General features: G+C 45.8%; 1 pseudogene; it reads left to right on the forward strand.

Moving 5' to 3' along the window:
* Positions 1-9,408: 9,408 nt before the first annotated feature.
* LOC140221436 (uncharacterized) lies at positions 9,409-10,616 on the forward strand (annotated as a pseudogene).
* Positions 10,617-14,351: the final 3,735 nt, after the last annotated feature.

Consider the following 14,351-nt stretch of genomic DNA (forward strand, 5'->3'; position numbering starts at 1 on the left):
CGCACCATACGAGAAAAATGCCCTCTTCCAGCCCGATGCGAGCGATAAGCCGGCGCTTCATTCTCCCGTCTCTTCCCTTCCTGATCCCGTGCTCCGCTTCCCCTTCTAGCGCCAAATCGACCATGCTCTTCCCGCCAAATTGGTTCCTCACGCGCCAAATCGGTTCCTCGCGTGCCAAATCAAAGGATTTAAGCCCCAAATCTTCCCCAATCACCACCTCTCCCAAACCCTAGATGCCATACCCACCAGCCATCACTTGTCCATTGGTGAGATGAGTCAGAGGTTCAAGAGAACATCGGCACCAACGCTTATGGAGGTTCCGCCGCCGGTGGCTCAATCAGGTCAGCCCGCTCCTCCACCGTCCATCCCTTCCATGTTTGGACCTGGTGTTTGGTGCCCGCCTCGCCTGCCGCAGTCCATGCCTCCCTCCTCCGCACCATCTTGGCTAATCGGTGTACAGCAACCGGGCATGGCAAGCTCGGCGGCTCAAGGCCGTTGGTGTTGGTGCTTCAACATATCCTTGGTCTAGGCCTAATAATCCTGAGGAGTTCGATGTGCAAGAATGGTATGTTATCTCTGTAGTGATGATGATTAATATTTATGTGCAAGTATGCCATCTCTGTAGCTATGAAATTAGATGTCCTGTATGCGAGAGACTTCTACAGTATTTGTGATGCTTCTTATCTAGTTACACACGAATTTTGTTAACTGTGGATTTCTAGTTCTAAGCTGCGATTTATTTATATCTAGTGCTTGAATGCAAATTTTTATTTAGGGTATATTTTTTTGCCAGGGGATTAGATTCTTACCCTCCTGGTGGCTTCCTAAATATTTTGAAGAGCAGACCACAAGTTGCGAGCAATGGGAGTTCATCACAAGCAATACATATTGACGATGACAACAATGATGGCAATTGCTCTAGGACTGAGAAACACTTGATATGGACAAAAGAGGAGGATCTTAGATTGGTAAGTTCTTTTTTTTTTGTTAATGGGCTCCATGTGCTACATTGCTAGCACATCACTTAACATCTTTTGAAATTTGACAATGTTTTAGGTTAGTGCTTTGGTGAATAATTCAAATGATCCAATCCAATCCAATTTTAAGAAGAATGATCAGTACTGGAAAGGTATTGCTTATGTATTTAATAGCACCACCCTAAAAAACCGAGTCAGGACAGCCAAGCAAATAAAGGATCACTTTGGAAGAATTAAGAAAAGGTTTGCTTGGTTTTATGGTAGCTAGAAGGAGGCCAATGCTATGTGGGCTAGTGGTGAATCTAACGAGGATGTAATGATGAAGGCACTGCAAAGTTACAAAGAAGACCACAAAAAAGATGGGCCATTCATGTTTAGGCATTGTTGGGAAGTTCTTTGCAAGGAACCAAAATAAGACGCTTATCTGGAACGCCTTGATGATCTTGAACCAGACAAGAGAAAGTTTAGTGTTGACGAGGATGTGGGGCAACATTTCTCTCTAGATGATGCTAGAGATGAACGGCCAATAGGGGGCAAGAAAGCTAAGGAGCAGATGAAGAAAAGAATAAAAGAGCAGCCTTGTATAATAAATCTTGAAGATGAGCTTAACAACTTTTTAGATGCTCAGAAAATAGAAAATGAAGGGCGCAAAGAGATGTTAGAAACACAACGACGTGTGTCTAGTAAGAATCTTGAAGCTCCGAAGCTTGCACACTTGTAGCAAAAGAGCACAAGGAGTCAATTATGCTTGAAACATATCGAGCGCTATTAATAAAAGAGACAATACGTATGCCTGAAGATGTGAAATCTGAGGATGTGTTGGCACTAAAGTGTTTGAGGGAGAAGCTTTTAATAAAAATGACTAAGGTACTAAGCTTAGATTTTTTTTTGTTACTATGCATGATCATAACTATGGTATGAATGATAACTCATGCTTCTCATGTCACCATGCAGGAAAGCATAGTTGGAAAATTTTGCCACGCCTCAAAGTTACTTCAGTAATTCAGGTATACTCCCTCCGTATACAAATTTGAAGTCGTTCTGAGTGACGCTTCATCGATGCGAAAGGAAGTCGTTCTGGCTTGAGGGGCCAATATTTGACGCGTTTGCCCCTGGCGACGCTTTGTTCCACGCGCCCGCCGGTTCTCCGTTCGATGCCCAGCACGCTCGCCGCCCGCTTTGTTAATAGCCCAGCACGCTCGCCGTCGGCTTCGTCGCTCGCGTCAAGGCAGTAAACACACGCCACCCTTGCGCAGGTGCTGCTCGCCTTCGCCCTCGCTTTCACTTGCTCGTCCGCGGCTTAGTGTTTAGAGTTTGCCATGGAGTTCAGCGGCGCAGGTGGTGCTCGTCGTGGAGTCTGGCGGCGCGGGTGCGGAGGAGTTGCAGGAGATCGCGCTGGAGTCGCTACGGAGGTCATCACGTCGGAGTCACTGGAGGTCATCCCGCCGAAGTCGCAGGAACCGGAGGAGGTCGTCACACTGGACTTGGAGATGGAGGTGGTGCCGGACTCGCAGATGGAAGTGATGCCGGACTCCATCACGCCAGAGTTGCAGATGGCGCCCGACTGCACCACGCTGAACTCCATCGCGACGGTGGCGGAGGCCGTGGAGGCCGAGTTCATCACGACGGACTCCATGCCGAACTTGCAGATGGCGCCCGACTCCATCGCGATGGACTCCATCGTGCCAGATTCCTTGCCGCGCGGGCGCTTTTCTTTGCGGTCACTGCGATCTTGTCCATGAGGACCGCAAAGCATGGAATCGTGCACACTCGCGGTTCAGGCCATGCCGTCGCTGTGGTCTCGTCCACGCGGACTACATGAGTGACGCCATTGCTAGCCGCGTCGAGGTGGACTGCGACCTTTTAATCGAGCATTACGGTTGGTTGCTGCCGAGAAAGGATGATGCCAAAGCATTGGTAAGATATGGTTTGATTGTTACATGCAGAAAGAGTAGCACAGGCTAAATTTAGTTCTAATTAATTGTTACAAGAGAGTGACTCTACTACTTAAGCTAACTATCATCATTCTAATTTTTTCATGCAGCAAGAGTAGCCTCAGCTTCATGTAGCAATGATGGATCACAAGGGATGCAAGTTGGCAGACGATCTCCTCTTTCCAATGTTTCTTTTTTCATGTGAGGTATCTTGAAGTTGTTGCAACCTTTCTTCTTCATAGCTTCCATCAAAACACCTTGTAGTGTTAGAAATATTCGGTTTGCTTTGCGGCTCCAGTACTCCATGAATGCCTAAAAAACAAGTGTGCAAGAAATGAATGAATGGGCAAATTTGTTGTGGAAGAAAACATTGAAACATGTGTGAACAATTTGGGCAAATTAGCTCTTGCACGGCTGGAACTAGAGCCTCTATTGTTTTTGCATTCTTCTTATATTGAATTGCTTGTATAACTCGAAAAAAACTCAAGTCAAGAATATTGAAATCCGGAGAGTTTGGTGGTTGACATATTAGGCGAATATCGAATCCTCCTAGCTTAGCGGCCTCACAAAAATCCGGATCATCCAATTTCAAGTGGGAAGGTGCATTGTCCTATTGAATGAAGATTGGTTTGCCCACATCCTCTCTTGGCCACTTAGCTTGAATGGCAGGCAACACTTGGTTGATCATAAAATCTCTAATCACTTCTCTAGTGATCGAAGTAATGGGCTTCATAACCAAGTTTCCATGGACACGGCTCATTCTCTCGTTACCTCTCTGAGCTGGTTCATAACGAACAAGTGGAAAACAACCAATCCTACCATCAAAAATACAATTCCCATCCCTAAACCTTGGCCGAGCGCAAACACACAAGAACATGAGCCTAGGGATGTAGTTCTTATTCTTACAAGTCCGATGGAGATCATCTTCTTCGGGTAGCAAATAATAGCTTTCAGATTTTTAAGATAGGCAAAACCATTTCTCATCAATGAACACAAAGTCAAACAACTCCTTGAACCTTGGATCATCAAGCAATTCCCTATTAACCATGTCAACACACCACTGTAACCTAGACCTCTTGTTAGCTTGAGTGAGATATGGTTTGATGCTACTAGAGTGGCGCCTAATCAATCCTTTTTTCAAGTACCTTTGAATTTTCCATTTGCTCATGTTTAGTTTGGCGCACACATCCTCTATAGTCATTCTTTCCTTTAGAGGAATGTTACGCAATGCTTCTAAATCAACAGGAATTGCTTTACGGCCAACTCTACCCTTCTTTAGACTAGAAATCACAACCGGAACATTGCTTTAAACTGTGTTTTACCTCGTTTCCAAACACGCTGAACTGATCGAATGTGAAGGCCAAATTGAGCAGCAACAAATGCAGTATCTTTCTTGTGTAGTGTAGCATTATTGCTTCTAGTGAACAAAGCTTGGTAAACTTGTTGTCGGAGCTTTTCAGTCATATCTTTCCTCTGGTTGGGTTCTTGCTCTTGCTCTTGCGCGATGGGGTTGTCCCCAGCAGGTTCTGTTAAAAGAAAACAAGCATTAGTTGTCGGCAACATGTTCTATTTACAGTGAAAAAAACAAGAACTCTTGGTTGGCAACATGTTCTATTTATAGTGAAAAAAACAAACACATTCTTCTACGAGTCACGGCATGTTCTATTTATAGAGAAAAAACAAGCACTATTGTTCAGCAACATGTTCTATTTATAGTGAGAAAAACAAGCACATTCATCTATTTGTCACGGCATGTGCATAATAGTAATAGCCACAGCATGTGCATATTGTAAATAATATGGAAAAAATAATGTACCAGCAAGATTTTGTAGATAATTGAAATCGATCACACCAAATTCATCTAGCGGCAAGTTTAAATCAAATTCTGTAACAATAGTCCTTTTGATATGAGAAACGATTGAGAGGAAGAGATAGCACGGTAGAAAATGGACAAGAGACGAACAAGAAATACCGTTGTCATGCTCCAACGAAGGGTCGTTGAGATCAAATGCAACGTCGCTGTCATCATCGTCTTCTAATCGAACATTGAGATCAAACGCAGGAAGGAAATCAGCCATTGTGCCATAGAGTGGAAGAAGTAGATGAACAAGAGCTAAGCCATGTTGTATAGGATAGGAACAAGCTAAGAAGCAGGCAAGCTAGCTAGGCGTGCAAGGAAGAAGCTAGGCGTGCAAGTAGTAGATGCAAGCGTCGGACTCCTAGCGTCGAAGCGTCTTAAATAGAATAAGCAAGACTCCAAGCGTTGTACTCGTGCACGCCAGAATTGAAATGCCGTGAGCGCCAATGAAGCAAACGCAAAAAAATTAGCAGCAAACAAAGAAAACGAGAGCGCCAGCGGCCAAAATCGAAGATAACACGCCCAAACCTGTAACGACCTTGGTTTAATCAGCCGAGTTAATCCCAAGACAAACCCCAAATCTAAAGTTTCTATCGGTCCGACCCCTAAAAACCCAACAAAATCGCACCAACCCAGCAAATAGCAGCTCTTCTCTAAGTCCCAAAACCAGTGTTCCTCCAAAAATCTTAGAGCTGTGGGAGAGCCAGAGACTGGATGGTGGACCCACAACCAGATCCCCCAGATCTCTCGAGTGAAACGCGCCAGAGCCGCGTGCGCCCCGCTTCAGAGCTACTCCGCCGCGTGGCTCAACCTCCCCAACGCGCGCCGCCTCGCCTAGTCGCCGGCCGCGACAAGATAGATTAGCGCGTCTCCTTCCCAATCGCGCGTGGAAGCCCCTGCAGCCCTTTCTGCCTCGCCTCGTCTCACTCGCACCCTCACCGGCCGTGCCAAGGTTCCTGTCACCGCCGCGACAGAGGATTTGCCGTTGCCGTGCCAGACCGCCTCGCATCCCGCACCCATCACCTCACCCGGATCCCCGGCCGCGCGCCCTGATGCCTTCCGGCTTTTCTGTCTCCCCCCCCCACACTTGCGCCGCCTACGTGCGCACTCCACGATGATACCGCCCTCGCCAACCATGGCTCCGGCAGAGACAACTCCTTTTTCCGCCTCGCCAGTAACGTGCCCCGGCAAGCCGCTGTTCTGCGCTCGCTAGTGCCGCCGCTCGCCCTGTCACCTCGCCTGCTACGACCTCGCTTGTAGTGCCTTTCTTCCTATCACACTCTAGTCAAGTCGCCACCCACAATCCGCTGCTTGATGCGACCAGACCATGCTCGCCCTCGCCAACTCTTAATCCTGGCAAAACCGCGCCTGCACCGGCGTTGTCTCCAGTGCCCAATGACCAAAGGCCCTATCCCCGAAGCTCCGCTTCGCCGGCCAATGGAGGCGCCGCCCAATCGCTGCCAAGGCAGAGCACTCCACCCTTTTCAACCTGATCTTCGCGCTGCCCGAACTCTTTCTCTTCCGCGCAACTATAAAAGGAAGTACCAGAACCCCTACCGGAGTTTCCTTCGCCATCGCTGCTTCGCCGCACCTTACTCTGCTCGCACTTGAGCACTGCCGCTTAAGCTCTTGAGGAAGTTTCCCTCTCCGCTCAAACCCGCTTCTCCCCAACCCACCAGCCGTTTGTTCCTCCGCACGGTGCTAGAGCTTGCTAGTTGTCCACAAGAAGCACCGCCGCCGCCGGAGCACCGTCGAACCTCGCCGCCGTCCAAGCCTTAGCACCTTAGTCCTTCCGCCTAAGTCTGTTCCTTTCCGACCCCAAGACTTCACCAGTAGGCCTAAAGGTAAGCTGCCGACCCCCTTCCCGGTTCGCCTGACCCCTTTTTCCGTCTCGCCCGACCCCGTCTGTTTCGCTGAACCTTATCCGCCTCGCCCGAGGGCTCGGCTGTATCTTTTTCTTTGACCTGAGGGTATCCGTGTAAAATTTCGGGGACTTCTCTGCGTTAAGTCTGAGGACCCTGGTACAGTTATTCCTTAGGTCTAAGGGTCAGATCATAAGTTTCTCCCAATCCGACCCTTTTGTCCTGTTCTCCATCAACTGAAGTTGGGGCTTCCCCACCTTTCCTGCAACTTTGCTACAAGTGTCTGAGCTAAATCGTGCAAGTGTTGTTGAAATAACCATCTAAATGTTTAACCCCTGCATTTGCACTTCCGTGTGTAGCTAAATCTCACCGACGGCACATACGAGCTGCATCCGGCACCAGAAGACAGAGCAGTAGCTGAGCCGCGACCGCAGGAGATGAAGCAGAACCCGCAGAGTACCAGTTTGCCTCCACCCTGCTCGAAGGCAAGCCCCGGAGCATGAACCCAACTTTCTAAACTTGCACATGCCTTCCTTCGTATGTATGTGCATTTACGTTATAGGAGTTATTTGAAACCATAGATGCATGACATAGCTCCCTTGATTTGAACACTAGCCTGATGAGTCCGAGTAGTTGCAATGCTTAATAGGGCTCCGTAAAAGTCGAGTGATTTCCTGTCACTCGCAAGTTATAGGAGTTGGTTGTTCTCCTTCTAGTTACAACTATAAGGACGGTGGACGGGGCAGGGCTTGGTAAACTCTTTGGTGGTCGGTGGATCGCCCCGTCTGTCTATAAGAAGTTGCTTAAGGTCAAAAAGTGTTGGTGTTCGTGATCAAGTGTTTGAAAGTACTAATCTCATACCCAGTATGGGATGGGGAAGCCTAGTACCTGATTGAACCTGGACGTGAGCGGTTCGATCCACTGTCTCTGGAATAGAGTTTCCCCTGCGGCCGCATGTGGTGGCAAGTGTGGTCACGGAACGGCAGAGGCCGGATCTGTGGAACCTTGCACCAAGAGAGGTGGACCCGACACAGGCCAGGGAATTGATGGGGACGGCCGACACAGGAAGTGACCCTCGGTGGTGCGCGGATGTCGTGAGGTTAGATTCTCCATGCATGGTTAAGGAACTCGAATCGATTCGTCTGCCTCTCACAGTTTGAGACTGCTATGATCGCTATGCTACACTGAGTAAAGATGGAACATGATGATGATATGAACTTGATGTTGAGCTATAGACGCATAATGTTTGGATCTGTGATTGCTTAGCCTAAGTTGCAAAAGTAGGCTGGTTAATGAACTTAGAACCGGAGCTAAAACATTGAAAGTAAGGACCTACTATAGTTGCTTTTGGCAAACAAAACCCCTCAGCTAAAGAGCCTTGCATGTCTAGAAGTGGTGGAGTAGTTTTTCCCACTGGTCGGTTAAGTCTTGTTGAGCTTAGAAGCTCAGCCTTATTGTGGCATCTCCTTTCATGTGAAGTTGAAGCTTCCGAGGGTGCTGCTGTTGGCACTTGGCCTCCCCAGCTGCCTCCTGGGTGGACGGTTGAGTGGGATCCCTCCTCGGACGGCGAGGAGCGGGATCATTGATGTCCTGATCGGCCTCACCAGGGATATCCGACCCCGACGCTAGTTTGCGCTATTTTATCTTTCCGCTGCCCTTGAACCTTGTAAAACTCTGATTTTTGAACCAGTGTGTAATAACTCGTTGGACTAATTATTTGATCTGCTGTATTCTCTGGAACCACTCACCTTCGTGTGAGTTATGCTAACTCGGTCCTGTCTAAGTGGTTGTATCGGATGAAATCCGACGGATCGTCGAGTTAACTTGATTAAAGCATGAGATTCGCCCGTTAGGCGACTTAACCATGCTTTAGCTAAGTTAATCTGAGGTGTTCCACCACAAAACCATCCCACCCGCACGTTCACAGTGCCATGCAATTTTTTCACAGACCCATGCAAAATCGTGATAAAACAAAAAAAGCGCCGGCCAAGGGAGTCGAACCCTGCCCGCAAGCCTCAAGTCCCACCCACTTGACCAGTCCAGCTGCAAATCATTCTCATCTAGGAGTCACCCACAGACGTATTTAATAAGGGCAAACATGGAAAAATACCACTTAATTAATGACTCCTTGGTAAGCACAATCATGTCCTAAATGACTTTTATTTCCTATATGGAGGGAGTAAGTTACTGTACAGAAAAAAGTTATGTAGTCCTTAACTACTAAAATCAAGTCACTAACTCCTGAATTCTGTGGTGCATTTAATCTAGTGCTGCATTCTGCGCTGAAATTGTGGACTATTTACTGTGGAATCCAGATAACCATGCATGAATGCTGAAATTATTGACTATTTACTATGGAATCTAGATAACCATGCATGAATGCTGAAATTGTGGACTATTTACTATGGAATCCAGATAACCGTGCATGAATGCTAAAATTTAGTCCTTAATACGTTGCTATGCTGAAACCATGGACTATTTACCGCGTCCAGATAACCATGCATGAAGTCAATGGTTCCAATTTTGCTTGACTATAATGCAGTCCAGATAACCATGGATACATAATATAATCCTCCCATACCCATCTTCTTTTCCCTACCTTTCATCTTCCTACTCTGACTAGAAACCCTATCTTCCATCTCACATCTTCCTAAGCCAAAGCCATGGCGGATTCATCTTCATACTCAGATGATTCCGATGAACTTCCAAAATCATTGAAGAGCATGTTGCTGAGCAGAGCGTCCTTGACTCCTTTGATAGGATGCTCGCAATGAAGATCAAGACTGCCTTATCGGCTGGAGTACCTCAGGGACAATATGGTCCTAGAAAGAGCATCCGGAGGGATCATGGAGGTGCTCATGAACGTCTTGTAGAGGACTACTTTGCTGTAGACCCACTCTACCCTGAGAGTATGTTCCGTACTAGATTGCGCATGAATAGGCGTCTCTTCCTATGCATTGTGGATGCCGTTGGTCAGTTGTCTCCCTATTTTACTTATAGGGCAGATTGTGCTGGTTGAATAGGGCTCTCACCATTGCAGAAGTGTACAGCAGCCATGTGCATGCTGGCTTATGGCACTCCTGCAGATGCTCTTGATGAGTACTTGAAGATTGGAAAGTGCACTACATTACAGTGCTTGGATAAGTTTGCATGAGGGGTGATTGAGGTGTTTGGTAGGGAGTACTTGCGACGCCCCACATGTGAGGATGTTGAGCATTTACTTCAGGCTATCGAGTCTCGTGGTTTCCCTGGAATGCTAGGTAGCATAGATCGCATGCACTGGCATTGGGAGAAGTGTCCTTTAGCATGGAGGGGCAATTCACCCGTGGTGATTATGGAGTTCCAACTATAGTCCTAGAAGTTGTTGCTTCCCAGTACCTTCATATTTGGCATGCTTTCTTTGGAGTTGCTAGGTCAAACAATGACTTAACGTCCTCAACCAGTCCCCATTATTTTTTGATGCTTTAAAAGGAGAAGCTCCTCAAGTTGAGTTTTCAGTTAATGGGAATGAGTATAGCGAAGGTTATTACCTTGCTGATGGTATATACCAAAATGGGCAGCCTTCATGAAGACTATTACACTTCCTCAAACAGAGAAGCATAAGTTGTTTGCCAAGCACCAGGAAGGGATAAGGAAAGATGTGGAGCATGCTTTTGGGGTACTACAGTCCCGTTTTTCCATTGTTCGTTGTCCTGCACGTCTGTGGAAGAGAAAGAGTATTGGAAGGATCATGCTAGCTTGTGTGATTCTCCACAATATGATAGTGGAAGATGAGAGAGAGGATGGTACTATTCATATTGACTTGAATGAGAATCTAGGAGCATCCATTGCTCTACCTCCTGAAGTGAACACTGGTGGTAATCTGTGCTTCGCTGATGTGCTACGTAGAAAAGCTGCTATCCGTGCTCATCCACAGCATAGCCAGCTTAAAAATGATTTGGTCGAGCATATTTGGCGTAGGTTTGGAAATAGCCATCATAACTAGTCATGGTAGAATTCTGAAATCTACATGTTTTTGTTATTTTTTCCCTTCACAGTGAGAACTAACACGATGTCTTACATGTATCTTTTCAGGAATTAGGACTAGGCATGGCGTGCTGAATATTGCAGATGCTACTTGCAGGTATCGACTTTAAAAATTCTAAACACGTTCTCTTCAACATTATTTGATCCACAGTTGTCCACAAACAAAAACTTTTATAGCTAATTTTCAGGACCCATATGTTTGACTTTCGCACTATTATGCTTGCAGTGTTGTCACTTTTGATGCAAATGGACTGGCTGCTACATTCTACTGAAGTTTAGCTATCAACTATGGCTTCATGCTTCTATCACCATCATCTAGATCAATAAATAATAGCCTGTGTGCTAGTGAACTTATTTAGTACTGTTTTTAGTTAATGGCTTGTGTGCCAACGAACTTATTTAGTATTGTTTTTAGTTAATGGTCTATGTGCCAGTGAACTTATTTGGATTGTTGCTTGAAATTTGTCATCTATCTGGTATTGTTTCTTTTATTATGTTGTTTGGTAAAATGCTTCATCTCAGATTATGTTGTTTGACAAAATGGTATGGATGAACATATTTGTTTTCTAGTTGAATGAGCACATATATATGGCCACAAAGATGTGATCACAGCAGATTGTTTGCAGATTGCTTGCACATGTGAGCATTAAATGATTACAATCTGAGCTACAGCCAGCCAAGTAGCTAACCTATTATATGAGTTGGCTATATAGCTGGCTGTATATGACATGGCATGGACTTGCAGCTAGCAGCTGGCTAAATTACTAGCCTTGCTCTAAACAAAGCAGGGTGCCTAGGGCCTAGGGGAGCCGCGAGGCTAGCGAAGCCGCGCCAAAGACACATCGCACAGCGCGAACACGCGGCTCCCTAAAGAGTGGCGATACGGGCGCGAGGAGAAAATACAGGTAAAGGTAGAGAAGAATGGAGGTAAAGGTAGAGAAGAATGGAAGAAATAGAAAAAAAATTGGCAAGATTACACTTGAGATTGCTACTCGGCTGTTGCCTCTACTGGTGATGATGTGCCAGCTCCCGGCATCCACAGCACGGGCGCCTGGACTGGCAGCGAGGCCTTAAGCTGGCGCGGACCTGGGCGCGGCGCCCACCTTCCCCGCATCGCCCGCGACGATAGTTGTGTGACCTGACAGCCATCCTCTACTCCGCGTGAGCCGGCGAAGATGCAGTGCTGCGTAGACGGAGGGGTGGGGCAGCATGGTGAGGCGAGGCTAAGGGCAGTGTGGCACGCGAGGCGAGGTTCAATTGCCGAAGCAGCGCGACTGGGTGATCAGCGTTCCTTCGTGAGGATGCCGGATCAAGCGGTGGGAAGTAAAAATACGGCACGAATAGGAGGATTGGATAAGAGGAAAGATGCTGTTAAAAAACAGATTGTTGATTAATTAGGGTATTTTATTTATTGATTAATCAATAAAAATCGGGTTAAGAAATAAATTCAACTCATAATTCATTTTATAGTAACTCAGATTATAAATCGCGAGCAAATATACAATTTATCTATAACCAAATCAGATAGCAGCAGGGCACATTGGGCATTTGATAATTTTATCCATTCATAAAAATAGTAAAAATCAATCCACCAATTTCTAAAGATATGCAGAGTGGAATCGAGTGAGAGGAAAGGAAACGATAAGACATGCACGATGAGAGGAACTTGAGAGATCACGTGTAGAGAGATTATTTCAGCACACTGTGGAGTTATAAATTATTATGGACATTTTTTAATAATAAAAAAATACACAAGATGTTTAAAGTTTCACCCCACTTGGTAAAATGACTTCTCATGATTTTTCAAATGGATAGGAAAGATAAAATGTTCATAATACCGTTACTTTTTTCTCTTTTCTTCATGCTTCTTTTTTTCTCTTTCATTCCCATTTCAATTTCCTTACTTTCTTTCTTTCTTTATCATTTCTCTTTCCTTCTTATCCGCTGCCTGCTTTTCTTCCCATTCCGAGCAGCAACATCCTTTTCTCTGTTCCTTGTTTTCCTCACCGCTCGCTTTTTTCTCCACAACTTCGCTCATGGCCGCCCCTCCTGCTCCATCTCGCCGCGTAACTCCGAGCACCCCTGATATAGTACTGGCCCGATCTTCCAAAAGGTAGTGATAAATTCGATTGGTGGAGACTCGACGTTGATGATCCAGGCTTCTAATCGGATACGATTCGAATCCCTGCAACCGCTATACTGCTGCTCCGTTGGTTATCAACCAAGCACAACTTGATTGATCTCGCCAAAAAGGCTTTCCCTGCAAGCGAATCGAAGGACACAAACAAGAAAGTATAAACACGCAATTTGATATTCCAAATATGAATGCAGTAAAGAAAGGTTCAAGCTCTCAATTCAAAAGGACTAATCGACACAATCAAGGAGAACAAGAACAGGGGCCCTGGATCACTGTAAAAGGACTTGTCGTCACAGTTACAACGAATCAATCTCAGTTTCTCAAAGGAAACAAGAACTAAACAAAACCCAAACCCTAATGTGACGACGTCTACTAAATTTATGAGGGTTAGGTCGTGGAGACCCCCTGGACGTGCCCCTATGGGCTCCAACACGATACAGGGGCCAACGGCCCAAAAGATGGTGGCGCAGCACCCTGACAGATTCTAGACGTCCACTTGTTTCGATGATTCCTATTGACGCCGATTGAATTTTAAGGTGGTACTAGTGCCATTGGAAGCTCCATGAAATTATGTTTCCATCCATATGAAGAACGCTCAAAACGGACACCGTATGCGACCTGGGCGTCATTTTTAGTATGTGCTGCTCCTGGACTCTGAGACGGGCTCGAACTTGAGTTGCTTTGGACCTCCACCTCGGGGACTCGAACCGAAATAGCATCGGGCCTCCTTCTTGAATTGGAAACCCTTGCTGGCCTCCTTCCCCTCTATACCATGTGCCAAACATGGTTGTATGCATGGGTGTCATGTCCTCATCATCCTCCCCTTCTTGACGAAAAGCCGTCCTTGGCGTCGATTGTGCTTGAAACTGATCCTGCACAACACAAAGGAGAACAGGGTTGCGAAGATAAAGGGAATGAAATCAATTATGAGGAGAGATGTGACCATGTTCCCAATTGTGTAGTGTGAGATCTTGCAGAAAACTTTCAGCAAGCCTGTAGGCTCCTTGATTGAAAGACACACGATCCTGCAAAAGATTAGTACCAACAAAAGGCACAGCAGGAATAGATGACTCATTGCAAGAAAATTTAGCACTACCAATCATAGGTAGCAACCAGCAATGCTCCCCTTCTTGGGAGACCAAATTACTAGAGGAACATGTGAATATTGTATATGATGGCTGCCCTCTAATCAATCACAATCTTGCACAACAAAAGGAGAATTCATATTGCTACGAATATAGACTCTATGTATCATATATTGTCCTTTGTTATCATATTTGCCAATAACATGATATGTGTGTTTGGCAAACCAAGGCAATTCAGCATATTTAAAAAGTCTCTCTTCCAAACAATCTAGATTACACAAATTACCAAATTCAATATAACCCAAAGTATGTAAGGAAGACAACAATTTTAGCTCATAATTGGCACTAGCAATATGCGTAACATGTTTATTTTCAGCACAAGTATTTGGTTCCAAAACATGTAGCACTGAAGCATTATCAAATAATTCATCGTTATCACAAGGAACATCAAGCACATCATCATGTGACAAAG

This window comes from Setaria viridis, chromosome 1 (assembly GCF_005286985.2).
Source record: "Setaria viridis chromosome 1, Setaria_viridis_v4.0, whole genome shotgun sequence".
NCBI classification, from domain to species: Eukaryota; Viridiplantae; Streptophyta; class Magnoliopsida; order Poales; family Poaceae; genus Setaria; species Setaria viridis.